This window comes from Silene latifolia, chromosome 1 (assembly GCF_048544455.1).
Source record: "Silene latifolia isolate original U9 population chromosome 1, ASM4854445v1, whole genome shotgun sequence".
Taxonomy (NCBI): Eukaryota; Viridiplantae; Streptophyta; class Magnoliopsida; order Caryophyllales; family Caryophyllaceae; genus Silene; species Silene latifolia.
The window spans coordinates 151,881,654-151,891,793 of NC_133526.1; the positions used below are offsets into that span (position 1 = coordinate 151,881,654).

At 39.5% G+C, this 10,140-nt stretch overlaps 1 non-coding gene across 1 annotated transcript; it reads left to right on the plus strand.

Annotated features, from left to right (window-relative positions):
- Positions 1-9,700: 9,700 nt before the first annotated feature.
- Positions 9,701-9,807, plus strand: LOC141625566 (small nucleolar RNA R71). Its single transcript, XR_012535343.1, has one exon. It is a non-coding gene; the product is annotated as a small nucleolar RNA R71 (small nucleolar RNA).
- Positions 9,808-10,140: the final 333 nt, after the last annotated feature.

Consider the following 10,140-nt stretch of genomic DNA (forward strand, 5'->3'; position numbering starts at 1 on the left):
CTCTCTTTTGTTCATCCTTTATTTTGGGTAATTGAAGATTATTTGGGTTATTATTGGGAGATTGACAACCTCTCAATCAAGCATCATGTACTTCTTTTATTCTTGATTTATTATTGGAATCATTATTATGTATAATCCTCTTAATCCCTTTTTAATTATTGTTAATTACTTTCATTTATTCATCATTTTTTACTTTGTTGGTATGATTGACAACCTTGCTAGCTTGATCAACATGATAATGAGTGAGTAGTCACCTAGCTAGGGTTAATGGGTAATTAGGGGAAACCAACATGGGGAATGATTCATGCTTAAATTAATATGCTTTCATGGTTTATTTGCTTGCTTGTTTTGATCTCAACTCATGCACATGTTATGTTTGATGAAATGCGAGCCTATGAATCCTTGCATTTTTTACCCATCACCTATCTTTTCAATGAGACTTGTAAGACATAAACCAACTCGAGTCTCATTAGACCATGCATGTTGTTGAGTAGAGAAGATTAAGTCGACTTCTAGGTGTTGTACAATCTAATCGATTCGGCTTCGGGACCCAAATTTTCCTAGGATTGTAAGATATAACCCAACTCAATCCATCACAACAATAATTGTTTGCTTATAATTTGAGAACATGTTTGTATGATCAAATCCCATGATTCTCCTATGACCCCATGACACCCTAGTGCTTTTTATCAATTGTTTACAATCCTTTTAATTCATCTTGCTTGTTTACTTTCATTGCTATTTAGTTTAGTGACCTTCTACATCAACCCAAATTGTGACACCCCTAAGACACCACTAGTTTCAATAGAAATCTCATCTCAATTCCCGTCCCTTGGGATCCGACCTTTACTTGCCTCTTTACTAATTGTAGAGTTGTTTGTGAAGTTATAAATTGTGTTTTGGTCTAGGTGCTTCCAACGACAATTGTTCCGAAAAACAGAATATAGCTCCGACCGACCAAAAATGGCGCCGTTGCCGGGGACGGTGTTATCTTGATTTAGATTTTCTTATATTGTTATTAGTTGTGTCTTTCTTTGCCTTGGGGAAGTAAAACTCCTCAAGGTTTGTTCTAATTGTTTTCAAGTTGTTCGATATTTTGCAAGATGGACCTTATAGATTGTTTTGTAGAGGACCACTTAATGATCGGTCCGTTTCGTGTTCACAAATAGAAAGATGTGGTCGTTGGGTCACGTCCGAATCAAAACACAATTTATAGCTTCACAAACAACTCTACAATTAGTAAAGAGGCAAGTAAAGGTCGGATCCCAAGGGACGGGTATTGAAATGAGATTTCTATTGAAACTAGTGGTGTCTTAGGGGTGTCACAATTTGGGTTGATGTAGAAGGTTACTAACTAAAATAACAATGTAAATAAACAAGCAAGATGAATTAAAAGGGTTGTAAACAATTGATAAAAAGCACTAGGGTGTAATGGGGTCATAGGGGAATCATGGAAATTGATCATACAAACATGTTCTCAAATTATAAGCAAGCAATTATTGTTGTGATGGATTGAGTTGGGTTATATCTTACAATTCTAGGAAAGTTTGGGTCCCGGAGCCGAATCGATTAGATTGTACAACACCTACAAGTCGACTTAATCTTCCCTACTCAACAACATGCATGGTCTAATGAGGCTCGAGTTGGTTTATGTCTTACAAGTCTCATTGAAAAGATAGGTGATGGGTAAAAAATGCAAGGATTCATAGGCTCGCATTTCATCAAACATAACATGTGCATGAGTTGAGTCAAAACAAGCAAGCAAATAAAACATGAAAGCATATTAATTTAAGCATGAATCATTCCCCATGTTGGTTTCCCCTAATCACCCATTAACCCTAGCTAAGAGACTACTCACTCATTATCATGTTGATCATACTAGCAAGGTTGTCAATCATACCAACAAAATAAAACATGATGAATAAATGAAAGTAATTAACAATAATTAAAAAGGGATTAAGAGAATTATACCTACTAATGATTCCAATAATAAAGCAAAGATAAAGGAAGTACTTGATGCTTGATTGAGAGGTTGTCAATCTCCCAATAATAACCCAAATAATCTTTAATTACCCAAAATAAAGGATGAACAAAAGAGAGATTAAGGAAATAAAACTTGTATTAGAACTTGATTAATTGTTGATTACAAAACTAAAGAGAGATTTGATTGATATTAACTACTCTAATTATTGATAAGAAGAACATGCTCTTCTAATTAGACTAATGGGGTATTTATAGTGGAAATTAGGGGGATGCATTAGGGTTAACTAGGGGCTAAACTAGTAATTACACTTTTTAGATTGAGCAGGGAGGAGCCGGTATTTTTCGAAGGAAGGGGTTCTTGCTTTGTAACATGGAGAAGGGGAAATCGCGCTGTAGAGGAATCCGAGCGGATCAGGGTCGGGACGGGCGGATTCTGGCGAAGGAACACGAGCGGATTCAAGAGAATCCGGGCGGATTGTGGTGGCTAAACCCGAGCGTCTTGGTGGAAAACCGCACGGATTGTGCAGGTGGAGGACGGCCGGATTGTGGTCAATCCGCACGGATTGTGCCTCAGCAAGATTTCTTCTTCTGTTCTTCCCTTTTCTTCATAAATTCCTTGGGGATTTCCTTGGGGACTCAAGGATCCTTTCTCAACATTGCTCATTTACTATCATATGTACAAAGGCTTTCTAATCTTGTCTCTCCTTGATGCTTGGTCATTGGATTCGATCAATTTAGTCTCGTTTTGCCATGAAAATGCAAGATTCTTACTCCTTTCCTACCAAGGGATTAAAATCTCAAAAAATATGCAAAACAAAGAACTAAAGATAATAAATGACCCAAATATGCATTAAAAAGCATGGGAACAAGGCTAATTCGGGGGCTAAATATGCGCTAATTATGGTCACATCAAATATCCCCAAACCGAACCTTTGTTCGTCCCGAGTAAAGAGGTGACAAAGACTAGGACCATTATTTAAACTAACCTAATAACATTGCCGATATGAGACAATTACCGGGTCTCACTCCGCCCCTTCAACTTACAACAAGACAACCATGAGGTAGGATGCCTTCTTGCAAGGCAAGGTGGGTCTTGCCAAAATGGCGACACATCCAAACATTAAGCACACAAAGTCACATAATGGATGCATCTACAAAAGGAATAGCCACTTCCTCATCAAGTGGCGGAGGCACTAAAGAGGAACAAATTTAAGAGCATGTAATCCTTCAAAAATACTAGTTCAAAAAATTACTAAGGCTAAGAGGATGGCACTAAATCACCTCCAAATGGTGTTAAACTAGACTACTTTCGTCCTCAATTTCCAAATTCTTTCGTCAAGAGCGATCGGATGGTGGTGGAATGATGATCCCTATGATGCTAGTAGCATATGACATGACAAGTCTCGAATTCTCTACAAAAGTAAAGGTCATGGATCGTCCCAAGCTCGACAAAGTGGCTTGACAAAAAGGCTTTTTGGGAATGAAATGCTCAAATCTTTATACACAACGGGTGGATATGACTAGTATTCAAAAATTGACCTCATTTGACTTTCACATTTCAAAAATTTAAGATGGGGTTTGTCCCATCCGGGCTAGTGTCCTTTGCTTTCGCCAATCGCTTATTAGGCAACCGGTTAACCTCTAGACAATAGCTTTTCGGGGTGATAGTCACTCTGTCTCTGGGCGGCCGAATTCACAACCGTGTGGGGGCCCAATTAAATGGATCCCGCTCCAAAGCACATCGAAGTGGTACGCCTCCATCAAAACAACTTAAAAATTTCTTAACATTTAACAATTCATAACATTTGAGGTGTCCATGGCATTAAATTACTTCCACATGACAAAACTTTAGAAATGAGCACTTCAAACTTATTGATAGAAAATATTTTTGGGTTGCCTTACCACAAGGTCAATCAAGGTCACCTAGACAAGTTAACCAAGTCCACATCGCATCACGGGGTTGGATAGGTGACTCACATGCAAACCTTTGACTAGGCTTTGGGTCATGGGTCAAAAGACACTAGTATGACACTATCTAGGGTGTTTTACAACCATTCTAGTAGGCAAAGTCTTAAGTTGAAAAAGTATTTGTAATGGCTTAGTTGCTCTTGTCAAAGTTCCTAATTAGGCATTTTTCAAAACTTTTCTAACATGCAACTACATGCTATGATGCAACTAATATAAACATCCTAATGCAAGTGATTCTACCAACTAATATGACATATAAACTAGATGTAAGTCCTAAGTTCACATTGTTATACCGCATCAAACAAAATAAAGCCACATAGTCATTAACATAAAGAGGAAAAAGGAGATTGGAAAGATCATACCATGCGGTCTTCAATATCCTCATGTCTCGGAGGTGGCGTAGTCGATCAATGTGAACAAGGATAGAACAAACACAATATATACAAGACAATTTATTCAAAAGAAAATAAACATGTTTTTGGGTTTTCAATTTTCAAATTTTTATGATTTTCGAAATTTTTCAATTTTTTTGGATTTTTTGAATAAGAGTTAAATGTTAGAATTCTCATCCCCAGACTAATATGGGCATTGTCCTCAATGGCCAAAATGATGGAAATTATGCAAAGATGATGCATGATTTATATACTAAATGCAATCTATACTAGGCTACAATACATGATGCATGGTTTTTGTTATGACGGAGAGGATAATTTAGATTACCTACCGTTGTGTATGCATTAACTTCCCCAAACCGAGTGAGACACTATTGCTAATGTCTTAAGGATGGGTGTAGTTCATGCACACACTATGCAATGCATGAAACTAATTTGTCATTTTGGATATTGAAAGTGGGAACAATAAAATGAGAACACCTCAATGGTACCGAGGTGTGAGTCCTCTATGGTGCTTAGGACTACTCCAACAATGATCAAGAAAAATAATTAAAACAAAGAGAGAAATAGACAAACCATGAGAGGGTAGGAGCCTCCAAGGCTTGCTAATCTTCCATCATATCATCATCATCACCACTTTCCTCATTAGAAGTGGTCTCATTGCCACCTTCCTCTTCATTTGCCTCTTCACTTTCTTCTTCATCTTGCTCACCATCTTGCTCACCATCCTCTCCTCCTTCTTCACTTGCTTCTTCACCAATGTTATCATCAACTTCTTCATTACCAACAACCTCATTGTCACCCGAAACGACCCTAGATGCACCCGGAAATAGGACTTCTCTATCCGCCCAACTAGGCAAAGGACATGATGGATCAAGTAGTCCTTGCCTAGCTAAGTGTAGGAGGGGTGGATATTGAGCCAAGTAAGCGTTTTTCCGATCCTCAAAGGTTTGCTTGTGCATTGCTTGCATGAGAAGAGTCACATAATCATTTCTTGCTTCAACCCCCTCGGGCTTGAACTCTTCGTACTCAAAAGGGTAAGGTGGTATGACAATGGAAGAGGAGGGAATTTCAAGTTCACCCTTTTGTTGTTGGATAATATACTCGGTCTCTTTAGAAAGGGGAAGTAGATAATTGGTCCGGTGGACGCTTAGACGACAAATCTTTGAAGGCAAAGTAAACGATTTAGCTTCACTAGTGAGCCATCCATACTTGGTGTCAAGAGGGTTATGGGCAACCCACTTGTACTTGTTTATCATAGTATGCATATCAACAAGATGACCACCCTCCTTTGCTTCATACTTGCTATCCTTGTTGAAGTTAGGATCAAAGTATTTGGCTAGGATAGTGACTAAGCCGCCATTGACAATAACGGTAGTGCCTTTCTTCCCACAATCATTATTGAGCCATCTATCTACCAAAAGCCTTAAAGAGTTGAAGGGCTTGGTGTGTACTCTCCCAATATTCAAAGCCGATTCAAGAAGAATAAAATCAAGTTTGGTGAAATGGTTGGTATCTTTCCTTGCAATAATGGTGTTTCCTATGACCTTGTGCCATACTCTTATGCCCGGATGGTGGACTAAAAGAGCACGACTCGCATGAAAGTCTTCAAATTTCCTTCCAGAAATTGCCTCCCAAAGAGGGTCGGGGTCATACTTTCCATAATTCTTGAAATAACTCGGTTCATCACTAAGACCCAAAATTTCACCCAATTCCCTAAAGGAAATGCATCTACTGACATTAGCTAGACGAAACTCGAGATTCTCCCTAGTCTCAACTTTGGTGACTTTCAAAGAACTCAAAAACTCCAAGGTAAGGGAGGGGTATGTCAATTCCTTTGTTTCAAACAATTTCTTCAATCCCATTGCTTTGAAAAAGGCTCTAGTTTGCTCAAGGACACCTAATTTATCTAAGGTATCTTCACAAATAAATTTGGTGGATTGAAGTGATTTCCTAGCAAACTTGGCAAAAGTATCTCTATGGGTTTTGGAAATAAAAGTTACCTCCGGATAATGCAAGAGTTGATTGATTTCCGGAGTAGTAGATGTTGTTGCTCCCATAGAAGGTTGTTGTTGTTGTTGCACTTCCAAGTTTGAGGTTGCTACCACCATAGCCAATGCTTTCTTTGCTTGAATAGCCTTTTGCCTTTGTGAAAGTGTCTTTGGTGCCTTTGTTGCCTTTGTTGCTCCCTTAGTCCTTGCCGTTGATGAATTAACCAAGAAATGAATGAAAAATCTTCAATTTGTAGTGTACCCAAATCGATTTAAAGGTGAAAGGCTTTGCCTTTATGAATTCAAAAATCGACTCAAAGGTTGAAGATTTGTGCTTGGTTTTGATTGTTATTGGAAAAGGAGTGATTGATTTGTTGTTAGAAGGATGGTTTGATTGGATTTTGGTGAATGTAGTTGAGGGATTTTGTTTTTGTGATGGAGAGGATGAGGGTTTTGATGTTTTTGAGTGTTATGAATGAATGAATGAAGGTGGGAGGGGTTTTATAAAGACCGAAATTTTCGAACCGCAGGGGCAATCCGTGCGGTTTCTGCTCAAGACAGGCGGATTCTGCACTTTCTGGGTTGGGAAAAACTCGCCTAAAGACGGGCGTATTCAAGAGAAGACGCTCGGATTCGCTGATACGGGACGGGCGGATTCTCCAGAAGACGGACGGATTCCTTCACAAGGATTTTTCCTTGTTTTCCTCAGCTGAGAAGACGGGCGTCTTCCCTTCAAGACGGGCGTATTTTCAGAGACGGGCGGATTGCTGTTCAGGACGCCCAGATTCTCTTACAGTCAAAAATTTTTCAAAATTCAGCTCAGAAGGACGTGCGTCTTCTACCCAGTACGCTCGGATTATCTGAAGACGGGCGGATTCTCCTGAATTCGCTCGGATTCGACCCCTTTGTACCCAGATTCAGTTCCATCCGTGTACAATGCATTTCCCTTACCATTCTTCCATCCTTCTTCATATCTTGTGTTCTTCATTGTGGGGGCATTACTAGGCAAGGATAGCCTAGGCAATTGTCATCCCCACACTAAGGTAAAGCACTACACATCAATTGAAATTGTTAGTGCCTCCCTCACTTCTCTCAAACAAGACAATTATCTTGATCAAAGTAAATAAAATAAATCCAAAGATGACAAAAATGCAATACAAGAATTGAAATGCGAGTTAGGGAGTTAGAAATATTTACAAATGGTGGTTTAGGGAGGACTCCACCAAACTCTCATTCTTGATGAGATGTCAAGGGGGCATGTTCAAGGTGTTGTTGATGTTGCTCAACACCTTGAAGAAATAAACAAAAGCTTGTTCATTATCGTTATAAAGCTCTTCAATAGACCTTTGCCCTTGTTGTCGTTCTTGATCAATGGCATTACCAATGTAGGGATTAAAAATCCCTTCAAATTCGTCGTCCCAAAGACCACAAACTTCATTAAGTTGATCATTGAAAATCTCTTGATTTGATGGAGACAACTCTCCCAATTTCTTCTCTTGGCCAATGAGGCCATCCTTTTCTTCTTTGCTTGATTTTGATGAGCTTTGCAAGCTCTCCTTGTCACAATTCACTTGCTCTTTGAATGGAGCATCTTCAATTTTTTTCTTCCATTGGAGTTCCGACTTCTTCCTTTCATCCTTCCGGCTATAATGATCAATCATGAAACACGGTTCATGCAAACGAGGAGCTCTCATAGTCTTGTCAAGATTAAAGGTTATGCTTTCATCTCCCACTTCTAGAGTGAGCTCACCATGTTTCACATCGATCACCGCACCCGCGGTGTGTAGGAAAGGTCTTCCTAGAATGATCGGAATGTTGGAATCTTCCTCCATATCAACAATGACAAAGTCCACCGGGATGAAAAACTTCCCAATTCGCACGGGAACATCTTCCCATATCCCTAATGGTGTCTTCGTCGATCTATCGGCCATTTGGAGTGTGATATTGGTGCATTTAAGCTCTCCCATCCCCAACCTTTTACTCACCGAGTATGGCATAACACTCACACTAGCCCGTAGATCACATAAGGCTTTGTTGATCGTTGTGTCGCCAATGGTACACGGTATTGAAAAGCTTCCCGGATCCTTTAGTTTTGGAGGTGAACTCCCTTGAAGTATTGCACTACTCGCCTTAGTGAAGGCGATTGTCTCAAGTTTCCGGATTGACTTCTTCTTTGTGAGGATATCTTTCATGTATTTCGCATAGGCCGGTACGTGATTGATTAATTCCGTGAAAGGAATCGAGACTTCCAAATTCTTGACAATTTCCATAAACTTTCCAAGTTGATCATCAAATTTGGGCTTGGCTTGACGACTTGGAAAAGGAAGTCTAATCACAACGGGTTCTTTCTCCTTGACCTTGTCTTCATTTTTCTATGAACTTTCTTCCTTCAATGATTCTCCATCTTTGGAGTTTTGCACAATTTCTTCCTTATCACTAGCTTCCACAACTTCATCCTCAACTTTCTTCTTCGGTGCTTCATACCTTGTACCACTTCTCAAGTGAATGGCACTAACCGTTTCATGTCTTGGGGGATTACTTTGAGGTTGTAATTGCCCCTTTTGTCTTTGTGAGCTTGAAGATGCTAGTTGAGTCAATTGGGTTTCCAACATCTTGGTGTGAGCTAGAATGTTGTTGATGGTTGTTTCCTTTGCTTGGCTATCTTTTTGCATTTGAGTGAAAAATTCTTGTTGATTCTTTTGCATTTGGAGGACCGCTTTTTGGACATCAAAACCTTGGTCATTTTGGTGATTGTATGGATTTTGATTTTGGTAACCTTGGTTTTGATTGTAAAAGGGTCTTTGATTTTGGTTTCTCATGGGAAGTGGGGTTTATGCTGTTTGAGGGTTTTGAACATTTTGGCTTTTGTATGAGAGATTTGGATGGAATTTGGTGTTTTAATTGTAATAGTTGGAATAAGGGGTACCGCTCTTGTATGCTTGGAAAGCATTCACTTGTTCATTTGTTCCCCTACATTCACTTTGGTCATGTCCCAAAGTTCCACAATTCTCACATATCCCACTTGGGATTGATGAAGATGCCGTCATGGCATTAACATGATGCTTTGGTGATTTTGAGACTTCTTCAAGTCTAGCCATAGGTTTTTCAAACTTCAAATTGATTGTGTCAATGCGAGCACTAAGTTGAGCACCCAATTGAGTAACGGAGTCCACTTCATGCTTTCCTCCTCTAGTAGCCTTGCGAGGTCTACTATATTGTGAGTTATGGACCGCCATTTCCTCAATCTTGTTCCATGTTTGATTGTCATCAACTTCGGTGAACATTCCATTTGATCCCATGTTGAGAATGTTCCTTGAATCTTCGTATAAACCATTCCAAAATTGTTGTACCAAGAACCATTCACTAAGTCCATGGTGAGGACATGAGCGACAAATTCCCTTGAACCGCTCCCAAGCTTCATACAAAGATTCTTCATCCCTTTGCTTAAAACCCGTAATTTGAGCTCTTAGCATGTTAGTCTTTTCGGTGGGTAGAATTTTTTGTAGAAAGTTAGAGCCAACTTCTTCCAAGAATCAATTCCGAGAGTGGCCTTATCAAGGCCCTTCAACCATTGCTTCGCGGTGCCAATTAGTGAAAAAGTAAATAAGACCCATCGAATTTGGTCTTGAGTTACACCGGTTTGAGAAATCGCATCACAATAGTCGCAAAAAGTTTTCATATGAGAATGAGGGTCTTCACTAGGCATCCCCCCAAATTGGCTTCTTTCGACTAATTGGATAAAGGCGGATTTGGCAATAAAATTTCCGGTTAGATGTTGTGGTGTAGGAGTACCATTGGGTAGGTTC